The sequence below is a fragment of the Thermobia domestica genome, chromosome 1 (assembly GCF_964235325.1).
Source record: "Thermobia domestica chromosome 1, izTheDome1.hap1.1, whole genome shotgun sequence".
NCBI lineage: Eukaryota > Metazoa > Arthropoda > Insecta > Zygentoma > Lepismatidae > Thermobia > Thermobia domestica.
The window spans coordinates 52,041,801-52,066,089 of NC_137454.1; positions in this window are offsets into that span (position 1 = coordinate 52,041,801).

Genomic DNA, 24,289 nt, shown 5'->3' on the forward strand with positions numbered 1-24,289 from the left:
GATCATGTCTCAGAGAAATCGTAAAGATTATATGGTGATTAGCGTATCTGTCTTAACCAAATATACGTGACTTTGAAAATATATAAAACATGCAGGTATCTGTTCCTTGAATAGTAAAATTTGAAGCCTCTAAGGAATTTTAGGGTATTATTAAATAATAATGTGTTTACTCGAAAAACGTATTTCATCTAATGCAACTGTTCTAAAGCAAGTTCTCAAGGAAATGTATTCCAAAATGAAAATGTCTTAACGTGCCATGCGGAAAGCAATTTATAAACTAATTACCAAGATTCAACTTATTGGATGTATATTTTCAAAATTACAAATTTTCAAGCAAGGTTTGTCTCTTGTACGATACAATGGTAGTGATGGGGTAACCTATCTCGAATTTTAATTCAGTTTAAATTTAAAAAGGAATGTGAAGAGTGTCACTTTTCTGTCTTACATATTAAGTTCAAATCTTTAGCTTAGTAGATAGTGTGGTCAATTGCATACATTTAGAATTCGTTTTTTTACATTTCGCTTCGTTCAGACATATCTTGGTCCGTAACTGAAACAAATGATTACTGCACGAAAATTTATACAACTCTCGGTTGGAGCTCACGTATTTCGGATTTTGCGTTAGGCTGTTGTTCCATGCCTCGTTTAAGCAGACTGCTGAAGACAGTGCTATACTCGAATCAAAAATTAATAAGATGTCATTTGCTTTAATACGTTCTGTTCCTATTCCATAATCACATTCATGACATTCACTTCAACAGGGTGCTGAAATGGGTGAAGAAATTAGACCAATGAAGTCAATCTTTCGAATGACGGTGGGTTATTAAATATAATGCCTTTTCTATTTTCTTCAAAGGCATTAAAGCAGTAAAATATTTGTGTGCAGGGAACATTGTACTAAAATATGAATACTAGTCTTGAGTTATTCAATAGAGGATACCCTATATAATCTTCAGGTAGACGCTTCGGGGTATAATCGGGAGTGTTGGTATAATTGGCGGAACGCAAACCCTTGATATATTCCGCAAACATCAAAGAACAAATACGTTAATTCAGGTTTCTTCATGCGAACTCTGGTTTGTCTTGACTTCAGTATAATACTCAGTAGTAACGGATCTCGTTTGGTAAGAGTAGGGTTCTTAAAGCACCATGATTCAATTATGGTGACCATATTTTGATATTTCCCACGAGGAATACACTTTCATATAGAAATATTAGCAAAATTAATACTCTTTCTGTCTTAAATTTTACATTGAGATCTCATATTGTAAAGAGATCCCATGTGTGTTTTCCCATGCAATCACGGATCCTTAGGTTTCGTTACCCACACCGAGTATACATCCGGTTTATTAGTGGTTTGGATCCTTGTCATACAATGAGGTAGTGGAAGAAACGAATCGTTGCTTGTGAATCATTATGCGGAAAAGATCAAAGAAGGAACGGCAAGGAGTTTGGTCATCTCTTCGTGTGCTCTGCAGTTCGGCCCTACTGACGCCATGGACACTGCTTTCAGAATGAAGTATGTATCAATTAAATGCACCTATTCTACAGAATGCTAACTATCCATCTTGTAAACGTGAACAAATTCCTCAGTAAAGCAATAATAAGCTCTGCTGATCAACTCCATTGAGGTTATACATATGTGCTCACTTACTGGACAGCAATGTGTTTCGTTATCCTGTCGTCCTTTCTCTAATGGTTCGCTTTCGCAACTCACAAAAATTTCTGTTCGAGTATTGAAGTGCCACGTTCTTAATTTATTTATGACTTATGTTGTAAGATTCTTGCATGGCAATTGATTTTACCAAGTGTAGTCAGTAAAGGTATAGAATATGAATACACATTTCATACTCAGTATGGAAGGAAACAATAACCTTCAATTTTTCTAAAATCATGGATGTGACTTTCCCGAAATATATGTTTCATTTGTGAATGTAATTTTGTATGACTGAGGAGTTTATATATTAACGATGCTAGTGTATCCCCAAATACATCGTTAGTGGTATTTTCATAACCCATTTCGTATCGTTTGGAAATTATTTGTAATAACTTCGTAATTTATTTATTGATCGATTCAACATAGTGTTTCTAAATGTAGTTCTTTTTAAACCTGACAATACATTTAAGCAAATTATATGCAGACCTGTAAAAGTACACGAAACACTATTTAGACAAGTTTATTTTATTAAATATCGCATTGTTTTCACTATAGTAAACTGTTGAAATGGAATTTCGAATTCAGTCTGCATTTTCCGCATTCATCAGGCATCATTTGTATTAGGAAGACCAATATTAAATTGGTAAATTTAAATTAAAGTTGATATATTCATGAAATGAAAATCATAAATGGAAATCAACACATATCATTAACCATTTACTAGTTGTCACAGCACCCGAATCGTTTCGATTTAAGAACTTTCAATATTTGTTTTAAAAATAATTATCTAGAAAAAATTAAGATCTCAAAATTATATTTATATAATATTTAATATGACGAAGAACAGCATATTTCCTTCCGAATTTGATTATGGACAGAATTTTGATGCCACGGTGTTCATTGAAATATATTTTGCAGCGGAATTGCGTCAATTGTAAACGGAGGTGTAAATTTTAGAAGTCTACACTCCATTCATAGATTACAATTAAAGTTATATAAATATAATTGCCCATGTAAAAAATAAAGAATTATTCTAATACCAATACCTAACAGAAAAGGTAATGATATTGGATTTATTATTTTAGTCTTTAAATTATGATACCATACATGTAATATTATGCGAGATTTATCTTTGATCAACTGAGTTTATACATACCTGAATCTTTCATACGAAGAAATTATTTCTGAAGAATTACAATTAGGTACGCAATTGCATTTAGTCTTGATATCCGAATTATCCATAATAGCATCTGTAAGAAATACGTTAATCAAACATAAGTATGATACATACATAACATGACATAGTACTTCCAAAAAAAAACGATACTTTGGACTTCGATGTCTTTGGCATGAAAACTAGTCCGCAAAATAGCTTCCGGTCCTTGACGGTGGCAGGGTTTATTAGTATGTATCTCTCCCAACTATGTAAATCTTAGCAACAAACATTTTTACCTTGGCTCTAAAGGTCCAAATGTCAAAATTAGGGGAAATTCTACTACTGTGGTGAATGCTGACTGAGTGTTAGAGTGCTTGCCTCTTGTCCGCGGAGTCTCTGGTATATTCCTGGGAAAGCAAGTGCGCACAACATTGTGTCCGTAAGTTTTCCTTGATACTCCTGTTTCCTCCTACGTTCAGATTCAACAAGTCTTCCATCATCATTCACTTTCTCTACTCGTCTTCTTCCGTATTCTCAAAGGAATAATCATGACAAATTAAAATGAAATACTGAATTTCGTATTTTTAAAATTCTGATGTAGTAATTCTAATTTTATACTAAGTAAGTTTTGGTTTTATGTGTTGGAATAAGGTTTGAATAATAAGATTCTGAATTTACTTGAAAAGCACTAACTTGTTCAAATATTGATTGAGAATATGAAATCGTTTCCCTTATTAATAACTACAAGTTTTTTTTTAATACGTATTGGTAAAATTATGTTTATAGCAGAATATAACCCACAATATTATTCAGTAAAAATTCATGTACTAATATATTTCACACGCACAAAATAAATCATTTGATCATCTTTAGGTATTTGCTTAATTACAACTTTATATGAAACTTTTATCCAGAAATAACGAGTTTAATATTTACCTTATAAATAAAACATACGAATATGTTTTCGTCCTTTCTATTTACAATTATAATTGGAAAAATGGGCAATGGAAAATTATTCTTTAAGTAATCTTTCCAGAGTCAATGTTGATGAAAGAGTTTGAAATAATGATATCGTAATTGTAATCATTATGTAAATTTAAATATGGGTTATCTGGTTCAAAAGCGATAAAAAAGAAGAAAACGGAAACACGTTAGTTTTTGCAGTTTTACATTATGAGAATTGAAACCAAAAATACAAGCAAAAAATTGGTGTTAATTTAATTTTGATATTCACTGTACGGTAAACCATACTATTATTGACCCATGACAGTAATTTGTCATTTCGGAAACGAAATCATATATTAAGCGTTACACTTATTTCTGCTGCATCAGCACTACACCATGCTGATGCGGTATCTATTAGTATTTGTTCTGCTTGTGATAGTGGTGTGAGTTGATCCTATGAGAAGTTCTGACTGGTTGTTCTGAAACACCTTTTGATTCAAAGGTAAGTCTTACTGATTTTGTAAGGAATTATTACTTTTTTGTGCATGTGAAGTTCATGAATTATTGGCGATTAGCTCGTCATTTTTAAGAATCAGTTTGAAGAGAGGTAATGGTATTAACGTCTCTAATTTTACGTTATATTTTGTTCGTTTTAACAATTATAAAAGGGTGGCTAACAACCCCCTCATAATTTAGTTCTTATATAGTACTTAGCCACCTATGCCAGTAACTATGTTTCTTTCATTACGAATTATATATTGACGTCTTTAATAAAAATCAAAGTTACGTTTCGGTTTATAACCTGTAGTTTTCTCGTGCTGCTCTGATGTGTCTGTACAGTTAGTAGCCGGGGTACCTAATAACTGTCGTTACTGTAGCTAATAACTACAACTTCAAATACATCTATCTCTTCAATATTATTTTTCAATGTTAAAAATGTTGTAATGAATTATTCTTTTAATCAGTATTGCTAATAATATTTTTCAGGTAAATGATCGCTGAATTAAAGTGCCAAGAATACAAAAATATTAATCTCAATCTCTAAGGAACACACTTCAAAAAGTTACAAATAAAGGAGTTTCTGTGTGGGTAGTTGCCAAAAAGTGTAAAGTTCCAAGAGCAACTTTTCAGTTTAAAAGAAGGGGCCCTGGACACAATGAAACATTCGACCCGTCACCAGTATTGACAACGAAAGAGGAAGGTAAGTTAGCTAGGTAAAGATCCTTCATAAAATACTTCTATTTTAGTATGTAGGATAATATTCAAATCTTTAAAGACTGTTTACTTTTATATCTCGACTGCTATCTCGAAAATTACTGTCACGGCAGACAAGTCCATTTGGCCGTTGTTGAGTGTTTTCCTTCCGTCTCAATATTTAACAGTCACAGTGCTGAATGTAAGGCTAGCAGTTATTTCACTGAATCTAATTAAGTTACAAGCTCGAAAATTTCGCCATGACATTTAACATGTTGAATAAACTAAATATTTCTTTGGCAGAATAGATATGTAAAAAACTGTATTAATTTGTTAATTAGTTTCATAGACAGAAGTATATTTATCATTTAGTAATGTCCCGTGGTGTCACCACATGATTTCGGAGGAAATGCTATGTTCATTTGTAATATATGTATCTATCAGATAATTATTGTTAAATTAATTATATTTTACAGAGTTTCCGGAAACGCCACCCACTAATAAGAAAATGAATAAGTGACGGCGTTATATCAGCGAGCGCGTGTGTAATTGAAGATAATATACGAAAATGATTAAAAGATATAGATCAATATGTGAAAGACAAACATATAGATGATACGTTAGAAGATCCTCGAGAATTTGGAACGGAATGAAAGAAGTTTTTAGATATTCCCAGCATCTGGCAAGATTCTTCCTGGAAAAGGAGAAAAGAATATATAATTTTTAACGAACTAGGATCCTCAAGAGAACAAATCACGTTCTTGTTCACGTTTTGTGCTAGTGAGTCTTCAGGTCCACCTCGTATAGTGTATCCCTAAAACTGAATCCCAGAAAAGGTGACCGAATCAGTTACGCCTTGTTGGGGCTTAGCACGAAACGATAATGAATTGATGACGGCTCTAGTTTTTTATGAATACACAGCAAACGTACCTCACCCTTTTTTAGTACAAAAGAATGTAAAATTTCCCGTAATTTTGTTCCTTGATGGACATAAATAGCACCTGACTTATCAGTTAAGTATTTTATGTAGGTAGCAGCTAATAGAGATTATAGCGTTCTATTCAAACGCATCCAGAATTCTATAGCATGCTGACGTAGGAGTGTTTCGACACATCAAAATATATTAGCGTAAAGCAGTACGAAAAGTGACAAACTAAACACTCTATTGAAGTGCTCACAAAATATTCATTTGCTTCTGTCAAACAGGATACTATTTATTCTTCCCAAATATTTGAAAACTGGTATGGAGCTTGTAGTCTCTACCCGTTTAATCCAGATGTTATAGAATATCTAAATGTATTAGTACTTCATAAATGCACACGATCTCGTAGAAAGATGTACATCCTAAATTTCATACGACTACCTTATGAATAATTCTCTTAAATTGTAGATGAAAACAGATTGAAGGCATTTGAAAAACTAAACGAAAATTGTAGTAAAAGTGACTCTACTTCAAAATTCTTTTTTGTTTCTGGCTTTGCTTCAAAAGGGATAAACATTGAAACAAAAGCTATCGTAGTTATTCTACAGATCGCGATATCCCTGCTCTTTTAGTGATACTTCAGGTAATGGTGAGCGTCCAAACATATCTAATGAACTCGAGGAAGCAGGAATATGATGTATCTAAGGATTGTAATTATTCGGAACTACAAAATATTAAGAAAATAAGTATGGATTCTGCAAATGGCGAATCTGTGCAAAAGTTTACGTCATACTGTTTAACTAATAAATGCCAGCTTCTACGTTATATTGTTTGCATCAATGGCCTGAGACTCCTAAAAGGAAAGGAAACAAAGAAGTTGAAAGACTTCCTTAAGCTGTTACATCTAAATAATATCAAGAAATAATAGGAAATAAACGACTTATAGAAACAAACAGAAGTAGAAAAGGGAGGAATAAAAACAAAGGGTATAGTTGAGAAAAGTGTAAGTGAATCAAAAGGTTAAACAAACGACTTCTAAAAGAAGCTTATTTTCAAGTAGAAAAAGTGTTCGTAAAGTTATAACATAGTGTTTTAAATTTAAATTTGATGTAAATGACACTGACGTCACGAGTAAGTGTGAATAGTGTTTATGTGATAATGTCATATCTCTGATCCAAGTGATGATATTGCGTTTCTATGCAAGAACTGTTACCAAAAAAACAAAAGGAAAAAAAAAACAATTCAGGTGATGTGGAGGAGGACTCGAATGATCTGCAAGACCTTTCAGATCTTCTTTCCACTTCAAATAAAAAACATCTACATTTAAGTCATAGCCTATCTCTGTAACATTGATTTCCCTATACAGTTCTATTAAGAAATGAACAACGTTTCTAAATGGTACATTACATTCAGTTATTCTAAAACCTGTCTTATTGACAAATGTTTAAACTGAAAACTTCGTTTAGCTGGCCAATAACTACATGGTTAACCCTAACCTTCCTAATTCTTTAATAAAATATATACTTTAATAAAATTTGTTTTTCTTAAATTATATGCTTAGACGTATGCAATTAATATACACTTAAATAATATTGTTGCATATTCACTTTTGAAAATAATTTAGTTTTTAATTCAATTTTGAAAATGGGTAAATGAATTTTGTAGAAATTTTATATTAACTTTTTCGGGTATATTCCTGGTTAATTTTTAGTTTTCCAAAAATGTGTTATTCGGTCCAAAGTCTAATACATTTGTACGATTCTGTAAATTTGTTTCATTCTTGAAAAGCATTATTTCTTTTACTAAAAGTGTATAATATCACACGCTCCGTTACAGAACCTTTCACTTTTATGGATAGGATATTTAAAGTTTGTACGTGAAAATATTACGACTTCGAACATATTAAGGGCAAATATGATACATTTTTTCAAGTGGTTTGGGATCACGGGGAAATCTTCTTGTTCACTCAATTCTCAATAACTCTCTTAAAAGTTACAATAACGAAGACATATTTTAAGTTATTGAAAATATTTATCTGTAACGCTTGGACCTAACGATCGAAATTGGACAGTACAAAAGGAATGCTTTAGTGATGTGATTTCTAAGGTAGTTTATTATTAAATTAAGACACTTTATGATTTTAGAAACACTAATACAAAACAATTGTTGATTAATCCAATGAACGAATATGCTTTAATCCATATAAATCATTTATATTTACATGATAATCATATTAAAATTATTTAAACAGTTTTTAAATCAAAATTGCTAGTTCTCGCAAAATAAAATATTAAATTATGTTCCCTACCGTCCTAAAGCCCTGGAAAGCCCTACACAATTTCTTAGGATTACGACATCTACAACATATCACAGATTCATTCATTTACAGCGACATCAAAAAATATCTTTATACCCAACTGTTTTCAGAAACCTTGACTTATAGTGCCAATTGGTCAATAATTGACGATTGTGTCCATTAATACTTTTTCCTACGATGGAAATATCTACAATATATCACAGTTTTACTCATTCTTACCGATTCCAGAACATCACTATCTACATCATCATTTTGAAGAAAGTAGCCCTGCAGTGACCAAAGGATTAGTGATATGTGATAGTGTCCATTGAGCCTTTTTCAAGATGGCAATATGTAACACATATGGCGGTTACTATCATTTTTACCAAAATCCAGAACATGAGTATCTTCGTTTGCTTTTAAAAATGTGGCTTCGTAGTGGCCAAACTGTCACTGAGTGATATTTGTGTCCCTTAATACTTCCTCGGGGTCCCAATATCTACAACATATCGTGGTTTCAAGCAATTCCACCGAAGTCCAGAATACCGTTCACTTCTACTCTTTTATTTTAAAAAAGTTATATTGTAGTGGCCAAACGGTCATTGATTGGTGGTTGTATCTGTTAAGACTTTTTCTCAGGATCAAAATATCTACAACATATCACGGTTTCAAGCAAATTAACTGAAATTCAGAATATCGTTGCTTTCAGCTATTTTAGAGAAAGTGGACCTGTAGTTGCGAAATAGTCAGTGATGGGTATTCGTGAAAATTGAGACTTCTTCTCAGAAACACAATATCTACAACATATCAGAGTTTTAGTGATTTTCATAGATATCTAGGATATGACTATCTTCACCTGTTTTAAAAAGTGGCCTCGTAGAGGTCAAACGATCAGTGATTTATGCTTATGCCATTAAGACATTTTCTCACGATCACATAATTTACAATATTTCACAGTTTCAGTCATTTTTACCGAAATCCAAAATATCGATATCTACGGCTCTTTAGAAGAAAGTGACTCTGTAGTTGCCAAATTGTCAGTCAGTTGTGTTGTACCATTTGAGACTTGTTTTCAGGAACACAATATGTACAACATATTACAGATTCAAGCAATTCACCATAAATCTAATTCCTGTAAGGAATTTGAGAGGTCAGTTGTCATTTCAAAGAGGGCATTGCCGCCACCAACCCTTTTGCCAGAAAAAAAGACAAAACTAATTTCCCTACTCTGAAGTCATCATTCCATCGGCAGAGTTTCGTTTCTTTAATGTGTACCTTTTAATCAAGGAGGCCGTTTTTGAAAAGAGTCCCTTTGCCCCGTTAACGTATTTTCCGAAAGAAGCAAAAAATACGTGTCCATTTATTTTCGGTCGACTATATGTGACAAGTTTCAAGAAAATCGAATAGCAAGAAGCCCTTGTCAAGCTTTTTTGTTTACATTTGCAGTTTTTGCACTTGATAGGTTTCTCCCACAGTCTTAAATAAATACATAAAAGTTCATGATTTTATTTTACTGCATTTTTACAGCTCCAAATTAATATATATAATGTGTCATATTAATGCATACTAAAAATTTAAGGGTACATAGCTGATGTTAATCCAACAAAATAGTTCAGAAGATATAGGGTTCCGAAAGTGTGGAAAAATGAACTTTAGAGATCTATATCTTAAACTGTCCTAAACGGTAGAGCAAAAGCGTTATGGTCAAGTTAAACACATCGAATGTGCTCTATCCAAAAACATTTATGGCGCAATCGTGAAACAAGTGCGCAAGGGATTCCCCAAAGGAAACAATAATTCGTTGTCGGCAATATAATATCTTTAACGAATTGAACATGTTGCGGGAATTCTGTAATTAGTAGGTTTGGTAGCATAACTGCAATATCACTAATAGGTAAAAACATATGCTTTAGTTACCATATATGAGAGAGGCAAGCCTTACATGGTGAATAGCAGAAGCACAGTGTGAGCATACGTAAAATAGGATTTCGCGTGGGAATATAACTGAAAAGAGGGTGCAGTAACCGGAAACATAAGGAATACGAGAAACATAGGGAAACTATGGAAAAGAACGTCCGCATGAACGCCGTAATAAATACAAAAAATAAAAAAATGTATCCAGTACGTGGCAAAATAAAGGAAATCAATATCGATAGACTATAGCTACATTGTATTCAATATAAGCAGGTTCTATTTGCCAAATTGCTGTTACATGTATCCAATATCCGCATTAGTCTTTCCTGTGTACTTGTGTTATGTTCTAAATATCCTCCGCCAACAAGCTCACAAGCATGGGCACGACGCAGCAATGACTGATGAACATTGTTGAGTACTTCGGGTGTTTCAGGTGGTCTATATAATCAATCTCCCTTGCGTAAACTACTTCCTTATGATGTTCACAAAAATAAAAACCCAATGGATTTAAATCTTGAGAACGAGCAGGCCATGGATATCGACTGCGCCTTCCTATACATCTTTTTGTAAATGCAACAGTGCTCTGTAATTGTCCCGCCCACTTTTCAAAGTTGCACACCCCTGCTGTACAGCTTGCATGCTGATTAATATGCACATTTCTTCATGAGCATGTTCTTTTTAGTAGTTTATCATATTGCTTATCCTTTTGTTACTGCACTCTCTTTTCATTGATGTTGCCACGCCAATCCCTATTGCAGGTATACACATACTGTGCTGCTGCTGCTCATCTCGAATGGGCAGCATCTCTCATTCATGGTAACTAAAGCATATGTTCACACCTCTTACTGAAGCTGCAGTTATGCAACCATACATGGCGAATTACAAAATTCCCGTGCCATGTAGAATTCGTTGAAGATATCACGTTGGCGACAACGAATTATTGTTTCTTGGTTTCTTGGTGTATATTGTAACCCTAAAACTACATGTGGGTTACTAACTACAAATCTAGTCCATGAATACAACAATCGTTCTCGGTACTTTTAACCCAGTGTTTACCTGTGTTCCAATAATGGAACAAAAAAAACTATGTTCACTTTTGCTAATGTAAATCGCTTCCGACAGGGGAAATCCTTATTGTTTTTATTTTAAATGTTGGAAATTGAAGTCAACGAAATAGTAGACTGAGCTAGACTGCAAGGTGTGTGCCAGAAGGAAATATGCTTATTGTATATATTTCGGTGTTTTTTCTGCTTCGTCGTTAAAAACAACAGTTTAGTACAATTATTGTTCTGTCATTCAGAACTTCTTTGCTTTTAATATGTAAGTAATAAGAGGTTGCTGGATCTCATGAAATATTGGGTTGAAAGTTCATGCAAATCAAACGTAGGATATGACGTCATAAGTTGGGATGTTCCAAAAATGGAACACGAGCTCGTGGTGGTACGCATTAGCTGCATTCTCTATTGAACCATATGTTATTTTGAACAAGTTTACATTGATACTTAGAACTTCTTTATATACACCTTAAATCCACAATTAAATGTACACAGAATTGACTCAGCATGTACCACTCTAATTTCTATGTACTCATTGAATATATTACACTATTCAAAACAGTTTCATTCCATTCGAAAGTATTCAGAATGTTTGTCTGCGTATCAATCAGAGAAAATGTTGCAATTGTTTGGAATAATATGTCCATGCGCTATGTAAATAATTTAAAACAAGGAATAAATAAGGAAATGCGAATAAATAAGGACTGTGTAAATAACTGACCTACAACACATGCTGCAACATTAGATTAAGTTACATTAGTTTGCTTTAGAAACAGTCAGATATGATGAATTGAATTTAGTAGCAATTTTGGTTTTCCAGTTAAGAAAATACGTTATACATATAGTGGTTACGTTATCGACATCATTGCCGAATAAGTAATAATTGGAGCGCAATAATAATTATTCAGATTTTGAAGGTTCCCCGTAATACTTTCCGAAATAGTTCAGCAGTTACTTGAAAAAAATTGTATCTTTTTATTGAAAGAGTTAGCTGTAGAATAGATCTTGGCTTCCTTGGAGGAAGATGATGGTTTTACTGAAACTGATATCGACATTACTCCTATGAAAATAGTGCTGATAATGCTGAAGACAGTGCAAATGAAGACTACGTTGCCAATAAAGAATTTGCTGGTAGTACACCGAAACATTAGTATTTAATACAGCAAATATATATAGATTAGTAGATCAAATGAAATACAACCTTGATCTGTACGGAATTCAGTGAGGTCTAAGAAGTGGTGGTTGTGGTCGGTATTTTCTTTCTAGGCACCGCAGTGTACAATATTTGGCAATTGTACAGAGAGGTTGAAAAGAAAAGAGACAGAACTATGACCATCTACACTTTGGAAGGAAAGTAATAGTTACATTCTAACGGGAATAAGGAAATCCAACTGCAGTTGGTAGAAAACTGGAAACATCGAAGGAATTTCTTCGAATAACACCAAAATCAGTCACATTTGATTATGAAGGACATTCGTTACTTCCAGCAGTGAAAGAAAGACGGGATGAAATATGCAAATGAACACTATGAAAATGAGTGGAAAGTGCAAGGTACGTCTTCATCAAGCTCGTTTCAAGATGTACCTTGGAGCGAAACTGGAGCTGTGAATCGTAATGAACAAGGATGTACTTGCTTATGTCTTATATCACACTTTGCACAACACACATTAAAGTTACCGTACATTGACTAGTTAGTATATGCAATTTTGATAGTTGAAAATAATATGGTTTTGGCAGCTACATTTGTATATCAAGTGAATATGAAGGAAGTCATCACTCTATGACTACGCATAGCCTTGCATTGGCATGTTTTAACTTTCCCGTCTCGATCTAACCTTCAGCTAACGAGACACCCGGTCATAGACCGGTCTGGTCAATGTGTAGACCGGTGTAATCAGAAATTTAAATTCTTCCCCGTTGTGTAAAGAACTCCGGATCTTTCAGTTTAATCAACCATCTTACCATCATCATCATCTGTTTTATAATAAAATATAAAAACCAACCTTTTAATCTTTTATTTACGTGACAGGCATCCCACTGATGCATAACTAACTTTTCATAACGGCAGTCATAGCACCTAAGTACCGTTATATGGCTCCTCGGCGGGGATTTCGTGATACAGTTTCAATCCCTTTCAATGACTTGTTCTACATAATGTACAGTTATAATTTTAACACAACCACTTTCTCGAAACTTTCTTACCTAAAATCTGATTGCATATGGTAACTTTGTAAATCTTATTCCAAAATCAAATATAACAATTGGTATTATCAGCTAGCTTTATCTCATAGTTAAATCCATTGATAAGTTTAAATTTAAAATCAGAAGATATGTTTTTGATATCTCAAAATCTCATGCCAACTCAATTTTCTAAAAAGAATTTCGAAAGAAATCTTAGGATAACATTTTTTCACGTGATATGATAAAGCAAGAAATGTTGTCTTTAGAGTCTCTAATGAACTGTTCACTCAACGTACGTTTAATTACAAAGATATTCCAACACTAGTTGTCTTTAAATTTATCACAAAATTTTCTAATAAAGCATTCTGATAATTCCCGAGAATCATCAATTGTGCCCAAAGATCATCATTGAACTTATATTCAAATTCTTTATAAAGTCCTCTGATAATTGGTGTTTACTTTTCAGTGTAATGCCAATGCACATTGTCCTTAAATTCACTTATAAAGTCTTCTGATAATTTTTGTTTAGATGAAATTTACATCCAATTAATTATATTTTCAAATTCCCTTATGAAGACTTCTGATTACATGAGATTCCCTTCCAATTCACTTTATTTTTCAATTATCTTACAAAACCTTCTGATAATTTTTGGAATTAACTTGTATTGTCCCAATTCACACTTTTAATATGCAAAAGTCTAGTCTCAAATCTTTATGTCCATATATTATAATTAACTCATACAATTAAGCTTTTTCAAACATCTTATTTACCGTAGATTTGTAGCTTCTGTTTTCTTCACTTAGTTAATTTATTTTCTAAACATACAATATTTTTTAAGCTCATCTTCTCTGAAAGGTTTCATTAGTGAAGTAGTATACATGGTTTTCGGAAAATACTGTAGACTTTACATTCTTACTTTAAACAATTTAGTGCATTCTTGCATTGCTATTGGTATGTTAGATTATTTCTTTAAAAAAACGAAAATAACAACCTCTTATAAAAATATTATTGAGAAGTATATTATAAACTTTTCAGATGAAATACTAAATATAGTAACATATGAGCAATGGTCTTATAGACATTTCACTGAAAATGTTACAGAAGATTCTATACGTAAATATAAGTATAATATTAATTGTATTGAATTATCATACAATGACTTACCAGAAGATTTCACAACAGTGTTTGCTGATAAGATTATTAGGGGATTAAATCAAACAAAAACATACCTGATATTTTTTATTAGAGTGTTTGCCGATAAACTTAATTGCGAGTATATATCATGGTTTCAAACTTTCTCTGAGAAGTTAGTAAGATATTATGCTAATGGAGTAAGTTGAATAGGAATATCAATGAGAGAACATTTATCAAAACCTTTCGTTTTAAAATTTCAAGGTAAGATTACTAACGAGGTTATAATTATATTAGGTCACTGTTTTGAGCAGAACTAAGAGTCTGTGTTATAGATTCCCTTTTTTCGAATGCTGTAAATATATTATGTTCTGATATGTCTCCCTTATTGTATAAACCTGTTAACAAGATTTATATTGATTAAATGTGAATTTATATGAGAACCATGTCAAGTTATTTCTCCATTATAACGTTTCCTAGCTCTGTTTAATAAGCTTATATTGTTAGGATCGTCGATACTCATATTCGAATATTTTAGTTCCTTTGGTTCTATTTTCATAAACACATGTTTGTATTATTCCAACCCAATACCTATATCGTCCTATTCTTTCTTATTGATCTTGTTTTTTTCGTCATATTAAAGGAGTATATTTTCAAATTGTTCTTTTGAAAGGTTGTTATTGATAATGAATAATCTATGTACCTTCCCAGGATCCTCTGTATATGGTGCTGTTATTGTTTTGAGATATTGATTTTCGGTTTTTAGCTCTTCCATTTGTATTTCTATTCTTTGCCTTCTGTTTGCATTAACTCGTGGTTGTGTATATATTGTTTAAAGTATTGAGTGAAATAATCTTCAATAATTTTTCAACAACTATCGCAAAACCAAAAAGAGATACTTTATAATAATTCATATCTTACATGTGTGAATGATATTTTAGTGTTTGTTATGTCTTCTCCTACTTTTATTATATACAATAACGGTTCCCGCAATTTTTGAAACGCATCATAATATTCAACCAGAACCTTAGATTAAGTGCTTTTTAGCCAATGATCACACATTTTACCACCATTTTGCCACAAATTAGTACGATAGCGTTGAAGTATCCGGTCTCCCAATCTATAATAATTTAAAATCTTATTTGAACAATAAGCAAATCTTATTGAAACTATAAGAATTATCCATAGTACTCGTATTTTGCATAAACGACATAGTGTTATTTAATTTTTATGGGCTCTGTAAAGGAGACATCCAACTGCACCCGTTAATTCGAATCCTCCAGAACGCCTTTCCCTTTCGATATCAAATTCTGTAACTACTTCAGTTGGTGCTAATTCACGTCTTAATAAAACAGACTGAGGAATTCGCTGAAATATTTTAACCTGGGAAAGCACGGTCTCCCCTAGAGTGGACAGAAATTTAAATGTCTACTTTTTTCACCTGATGGAAGTATTTCAGTTATGTTTGGAATTTAGGAAAGTATCCAGTCTGAAGATCACCTGGCACTACTACTAATTTCCGATCTACCTAGCGGCGGAGATATAAAGTAGATAATTACGCATTTTAAGGATTGAATTGCAGTTTGCACACTTCACTACATGAAAATGGTGGCCAAGAAAGGAAAAAGATAACTATCATTTTTTTTTAAACTCTTGAGTTATTATCTTGAATCATGTTCACATACATAATGTAATATTTCGTCACAAATGAATACAAGTACTAATAATTTTGCAAAAGAAAGAAGGTGTCCGCTGTAGGGGATACTGGGCACTGTACGTACATAAACTGTTTATTTCTATAATTTCCGAATTTGAGAAGATAGTTTGAATATAATATACCGTAGAGATCTGACGCTGTATACCAAGTACAACCATACATTCCTCATTATATTCTAACATTGATTTACGTCCAGTTTTCATCAAAGAAGAGGCCTTTGAGAACACGTCTTGTCTACAGAAAGGATTTCAAGATGAATTTATCTAATTACTACATAACAATAATAATGATTGTTGTAAAGTAAAAGGTTACACAGCTATTATAAACATTGCACTGTATTGTCGAATTTTACATAACCAAAAGAAACCTAATCAAATCTACCTACCCCAATCTGTTTGATTACGTTTTATATTGCGTAAGTGGATTGTGCTTTATGTGATAATTTACATAAAGCTAATTTTCTTTTCAGCCTCAAGATCCATGACATTGCACAAATCCTTACAGCTAAAAATGGCATAAAGGACCTAACGTTGACCCAATATTGATAGTGAGGTAACGGATGAGGAAAGCAACGACAAAGCTGAAACCAACACCATAGTCTTTCACGTAGATTGCTAAGATCCGATGTTGAATTTAATCCAACTTCGGAAGATATTGAAGGAGATGCAGAACTCAATCCTTGAGGTGCCTGTAAAAGTAAAAGGCATAGATACGTCACATCATATGAAGAATGGGCAGGTAACATAGATGCTTTTCATGGTAATTTGGGTAGAGGAGACACTGACGAAGTCACGAGAACTGATTGTGCCCTGAATTCTGTTTAAATCTTTGAAATCTCTTTCTCTGATTACATAATAAATATAATAGTTGACAAGACGAAATTATATTCTCTCCAGAGAAGTCATACTCTGAATGTTACAGAAGAAGACTTGAAGTTTACATAGGTATATTACTGCTTACAGCATATTTGGCACCCAAATATATCCGTATCTTTTGGGAAGCAACGTCAGACACCCATAATGAGATGGTGGCAAAAAGTAGGCGCAGAAATAGATTGCTGAATATTCATCTGTATGTACATGTTTGTGGTAAACTAAATGTGCCTTCTAATGACAGGTTTGCCAATGTTAGGCAATATTTCGATCTCATCAATCGAAATTCCTTAAAGAATTTTCAAATAATGCTTCAAGTAACATCTCAATTGATGAAACCATGGTCCCGCATTTTGGCCACCATGGTGCCAAGCAACAAATATACGGTAAACGTCTGAGATTTGGTTATAAACTGTGATCAGCTGCCAACCGAACAGGTTATTTGATTCCGTTTCAACCCTATGAGGGGCTCAGTATAGCAAACAGGCGTATCAAGATCCTGGTCTAGCTCAAAGTGTTGTTTTGTACATGGAGCTAAGTTATTGCAAGGCCTAGGACCTTAAAATGCTTATTTTGATAACTTTTTCACAACATTGTAACTTACTGAAACTTTCTCAGCGCATGGTAATGGAGGCAGTATTACAGTACGAGACAGTCGCATCCAGAAATGTTCGTCAGAAGAGACAATGGGACTGATGAAGGAGAAGTGAGGTTCTTTCTCTTGACAAATTGATATTGTTTTAGTATAATAGCATGATAATAGTATTGTTAGTGTAGTGTCTAACTGTCTTAGTATACTGCCGATTCAGGAAGTAGATACGATTGGTGTTGTTGCAGAAGGAGAACAAAAATATTTGTGGGCAGCCCATATCTTATTCCAAAGCACAATAAATATAAAGGAAAGTCGTCAGATTGTATGAAAATGTACACTCAGTCCTAATTGCTTTCCGAGGAAAAATAGGATGTTCTCTCTCTTCGCGTTTGGTGTGATTGCCGCTTCTCATAATGCATAGCTAATGCTAAAAGAATGCGGCTAAAGTCAAAAACTAATTATTGTCAATTTCGTAGAATGACTGTTCAAATTTACTGCGGTATTTATAACGCAGTATAACAATTTGTGAAGAGTGTCACTTGTAGTGCGCCATTAGATCAACGTCTTTCGAATTACGTTCGCCTCAACTCTGACCTTAACGACCATGTACAACAGATATACGCATAAAACAGGTGTTGTTTCTGCACCAAACGCACAAGAGTCACGTGGCAAAAGTTTGAGATTGGGTTACATGTTCGTTGTTGGTATCACTATCACAGTTAAATGTAAATATTGAAGGTCCATATTGCAATGTGCGTTCTGTAATGCTATTCTTTTACTTTGCTTTTGGGCAGGGTATTGGAATGTTATAACCAGAATATCGGTATTTAGTATTTTCATTTTGTATAATTATTACACGTATAAGTGATATGTGTGTTCATTTATATCTTATTTAAATAAAACCTGTATATTTTGAGTCAATATTCTTTTGAATATATACCTACTATTGTGTCCGTAATACCCGGTGTTCTCTATAGTGGACACACCTATTTCTTTGCTTTGAGTACACGTATGGAATTATTTTCCTGATAATCTTGATTTAGTGACTCCAAAGGACGGAAGGAAAAAGAAAATAATACAAAACACACTTTGAAGTAAGTAGAGGGTTTTCCAGGTTAATAATAGTTTCCAGGTTAATAAGATGAAACTTAAACAATCTTAGCATTGCGTTAACTCCAAATAGTTCACAAATAAAACATTTTATCGACGTTCTTTCCTTAATTACTACCGTAACTTTTCCATGCTACCCTTTATCTGCAACACCTGCACATATATCTATACCTTCCTTTACACTCAAACTCGATCTTGAAAGCATTTTCCACAGTATCCTTTTGGTATGTATATTTTAATTCCAGTTTTAGGTGAATGATTATTCCTAGGTTTTATTCTTAGTGTTTTTTGGAATAATACAGGTCATAAATAGGAGAATCGTAACTCTATAAACCACACTATACTCATTTAAACAAACAACTTTGAGAGACAAATTATGATATTCAATTTTATGGGATAATTCATAAAGGCTTTTATTTTTATGAGAAAATTGATTTTTAGCTGACATCTTGAAATGCGATGTCTAGGGCTCTCTTAAATTTTTGGTAATTGGTGTCCGCAGCATCATTTTATGCGTAATATTCATAAAAAATATAAACATATTAAGGTAGAACATTATCTCTCTTTACCCAGCTATTATGAGAATAATCAAATCTTAGCCATTTAACATATATTTTATTATATTTCTTACGCAATACTTTTTCTAGAAGATTCTCATCTTTGTACTTAGCTTTTAATAATTCTGGCTTATAGAACCTTCCTTGTACATTCTACTTATCCAGATCTTTTATTGTGAATGTTGGTGGATTTGATGGAATAACCTCTGCAACGGCAAATACTTTTGTTGATCAATTAGATGTATATATTTTCTCAAAGAAACCTTTAGATTTACTAATATAAACATAATCAATTTTAGGTTTAACACGATTATATTTCTTCCTATATACTTTCTGTAATATTATTTTACATCCGTTTTATTAACTTCTGCAAGCTTTGTACCAATTGTTCTAAGTACATTTTATTATTATAATCACTGACCATTTCTTGTAATATCGCTGTTCACTTATACTTTTCTTATAGTAAACTTCTTCGGCATGTTTTGTTTAAGAATTATGTTGAAATGGTCTACACTGGAAATATTTTACCACTATAATTTGTGCAATGATTGATATCATGTTCCTTCATCAACTCTGTAAAATCTTCGTTACAAAATTCTTGACCTTGGTCAGTTTGTAAGTTACAACGTTTTCTAATTTTTAATACTGATTCAAATGCTTGTGTAACATTCTTCCTGCTCTTATCTTTAACAGGAACAGCAAACGCACATTTTGATAACACATCAATACTCGTTAGTAAATACTTAGAGCCTTTGTTTAATTTGAAAACGTATTTTGGTACCCTACTATCCAATTCTACAAGATCAACTTTCTAGAGTTCATCTACACCTTTTATAGCAACGCTTAGACTAGTATCAGTATTTCTTGGAAGCTTTTGAATTTCTTCTAAACTGTCTTCTCTAACACCTTTACCTTCTCTTAGTCAATCTTTCTTTTTAACGAATTGGGTTTTATTAACAACATATACACTACATATTCCCTTCCTCGTTCCTCTTCCATTTTTTGTTTTCTATTCTAATATTTTTCTGTGTATTTGTTGACTTCTTACACTTATCACAATACATCCTATTTTATATGCAAAATTGTAGAAGTTCGCTTTCTATTTTCATCATAACAAATTGTAACTGTCCTCCTTCCACAGCAGCGTTCTCTGAAATCGTAATTATATTATACTTGTTAAAGCTGAAAAGTACAATTTCCAATCAAATTATCATTACCCAAATACTTACGCCGACAATTCCTGCGACCAAGATAAGACAAAAAGTGCAGACTAACCTGTTTTCACAAATGCTTCCTGTCAGAATTATAGGCCGCCGAAAACAAGCAAACATGGAATGTAAAGCTCCATAGCTCCTAAAGTATGGGTCACACTGTAGTCAAGTCAGGACTTTAATTAGGAACTGTTATGTACCCTGTCCAAATCCCCGTGTTTTAGAATCCTACGATACTCCCGCAACAATTTTATAGAGGGAGTTTGTATACGTGATATAATTAGAAGTACTCACCAATTACCTTTATACACATTGCTGTCGATCTACTGTAGGATTATGAAACACGGGTATTTGGACAGAACACGTGCTAATTCCTAAGAGAATTCTTGACAAGACTACGGAAAGTCCCATAGTATTGGGAGATATGGACTTTTAAAGTTCATTTTTCGAGTTTTCGGCGACCTAGGACTACATAAGGGAGCATTTGTGCACTCAGGTTGGTCTATGCTTTTAGCCTTATCTTGTTTTCAGAAATCAACCCTTAAACGTTGTCGGTATGTTTTGAAACAACCTGTATATATTTAGATGGGACTTTATCAGCATATGAGCTTATATGTATTAGTTTACAATTATAGAGAAATCTGTAACTATTAGGTAAATCAATTATTCAAACGATTGGATCTTCATCACTTTCGTTCTCAATGTACATAATAAATTTAAAGTTTCCTTGTTAATAATGGGCATATTTGATTATTTGTTTCAGGTTTGGAAATCTTTTGTAACAATTTTTTACATCTCTGACTTAAACTGACCTAATGTTACAGCATAAACATCTTCAATTTCATCATATTCCTTCAATTTTAAATAAGTTATCATCTATCCCACTAGTATATATCCAAATCTTGTATCAATATTAAATTGAGTTAATATTCATCTCTAATAGATCTTTTTGAGTATGTGTTTCGTAATGATTTTATACACCTTCAAACTTGTTTCTCTCAGTCACTAATTGTATATTTATTGGCCTTAGTTTTTCTAAAGGTACATCTTGAACATCAATTACATTAGCTACACTGACAAGTCTTTTTTTTTAATCAACCCATGCTGTATTATTTGATGTAAAAAAGGTAAATGTATTAGTAAGGTTCCTAAGCTCTTCTTTGGTACATAAATTCTCCAATATTTCTATTTGCTCTTCACTAATTGTCCACTATAGAAGATACCAAAATTGAAATTTTCAAACACTGTTCACCTACATATGTATTTGTATTTATTAAACATCCTTTATTTATGAATATGAAATATTACAGGAAGTTTGTTATTTACCTTTCGCCCATTATGTCGCGATAATCCATATAGTTTCTCACACTTTTCCTCGCTACATACAAGTCGCACGTAAATACATTTCCTCACCTCTTTCATTATCTTACAAGTAATTCTGATAGTGTGTAACTTATAAAAGTTTATTTCAAAGTCAGTATGGGCCTCAATGCGTTTATGTATATTAAATTCATTATATGAAGTCAGCCATCACAATTGTTTAAATGATAGCCTCCATGCACTTTTCAAGTAAACTCATCAGTTAGAAAAGAAACCCACCATTTAGTATTACACCACATAAAGTGATTTGCGTTTAAAATTAGTAGTAATGTTGCAATCTTAGCATATAACGGTTTCCCAAACACTGCAGCGATTGAAAAAACTGAAAGGTTGTCATGCAATTTTGGTGTATAGTTTACATCCATTTGATTTGGTTTCGCCTTTAACGTTCCGTTCAGGAGCGAATCTGTATGAGACGCTAGGCTAAATCGAACTTTAGTTGATTCGTAGTTCGGCGTATCATAATTACCTTATCAACGGCTTATTGACGAAAACTGCAAAGCGAAAGATTTAATGACATTACATGACCATGTAAATGAGGGATGTCAAGAGTACAAGTTCAACAAATTATTTTGTCGCGACTCAGATATATCACCACATAAATATAGCTTGTTTGCAACTACACGAAAAACTGTATTGATAAATACTTCCTCGAATACTTACCTAATGAATGAATCCATGGTATCGTGTCATTACCTCCAACTTTACAACCGAGTGCATTAACATTGCATTTCACGTTAATGTAGGCGATACGTACCTATTACTGTGATGTAATTTGTGAATACCAATAGTTCGTAAGGAAACTTTCAATCACTTCAGCTGTGTTAAAGTTATCTTAAAATTACACTAATTTCAGTGCATAAATTATGACATTTTACAATTTAAGTTGTCTTACCAAAATGATCCATAATACATACGAAGCGATCGAAAGTATCACATATGGGTTTTCCTTCTGACAGAGAAAATAACAAATGTTAGTAAAATGTAACACTACCAAATCATGAGTAAGTGTGTAAATGTTTTTTCCTAACTACAGTATATTACGTATATGTTTACATACTATAAATTTAATAAGATAATTTTACTCTATATCAACAATATCATTTGATTGCTAATGTGACATTCCTCTATATGATACCTTACGCAATTGTGTTAAAATAATCAAAGTTATTGATGCTATCATTAACGTATATATCTGTTGCATTACAAAATGGTTACAGTATAGCATTTTTGCAACGCTGATGCTATTAACCCCATTACAATATAGATTATCCAGAAAAATGTTATCAAATGACCTGAAGACTGGAGGTATTCCACGCCACTCATTGAATGGAAACACTGTCCACAATCATAGGACTATTGGATGCGGTCGATACAGTGTAGAGACAGAATAGATCAGAGAGGAGAATAGATGCAATACAGAATAGATTGATCGGACAATGAGATTGTAATTGCGAAACGAGTGTAATTGCGAAACGATTACTTCTAAAACAGAAGGACTATTTTCTCCAGCAGCTGATTTTAGTGCTTTCCAAATTTGAGAAAGAACGCAGTTAAACCAGCATCAAGGCATGTGACAGTTTCATGGCATTAAATATGTAGAATATCGTAGTTGGTACAGCAGTATAAATATAAAAACTTAGTAAAATTAATTTAACCGCAAAATTTAACAAACTGTAACAGTGGACAAAGCAAGAGTGCCTGAAAGCACAATTCACAGTACAGTGTTAAATACGAACATCTACATTCGACGTCTCAAACGTGTACCAATGTAACCATACATCATCGCTTACGACTGGAATGAGCACGTGTCTATCATCATTACACCGCTGAACAATGGCAAAACCTTTCATTGTCAGAAAAAATAATATGATACCACTTTCATTACATCGGTGGTTATGTCAGAATCCATCGTCTTTTGCTGGATCTCGAACAGCAGCTCGAGACGGGGAGATTAAGATGCCGATAGGTTAGTGGAAGTAGGGTGTTGGGAAGCGTTTACAAAGTCACCCAGGAGCAAGCTTTTAACTTTGAGGTAACCATAAACGCTTCACCTATCGACAAGTCATTTTTGATTATGTACTTTCATTCGCATTTGCCACGCATTGAGTTGGTAATGACATGTTTCATGAGATTGCAATCCTGATCGCAGGCAAAGGTTGCGATCAAGTGGTTCCAGAGGAACAGTTTTCAATTTTAATGTCTTCAATTTTCGCCACACTCACCCGATACCAACCAATTTAGCATTAGAAGCTAGTTCATCTGCACTATTAACAAAGCTATTGAAAATTGGATTATGGCAGCGGATGTTGTGCGCATGGCTCCAGCTATCTGTAAAAGTACGATTGCTCCAATCCAATACTACGTTCCTACTCTCCCACAAGCCAAACACATACAT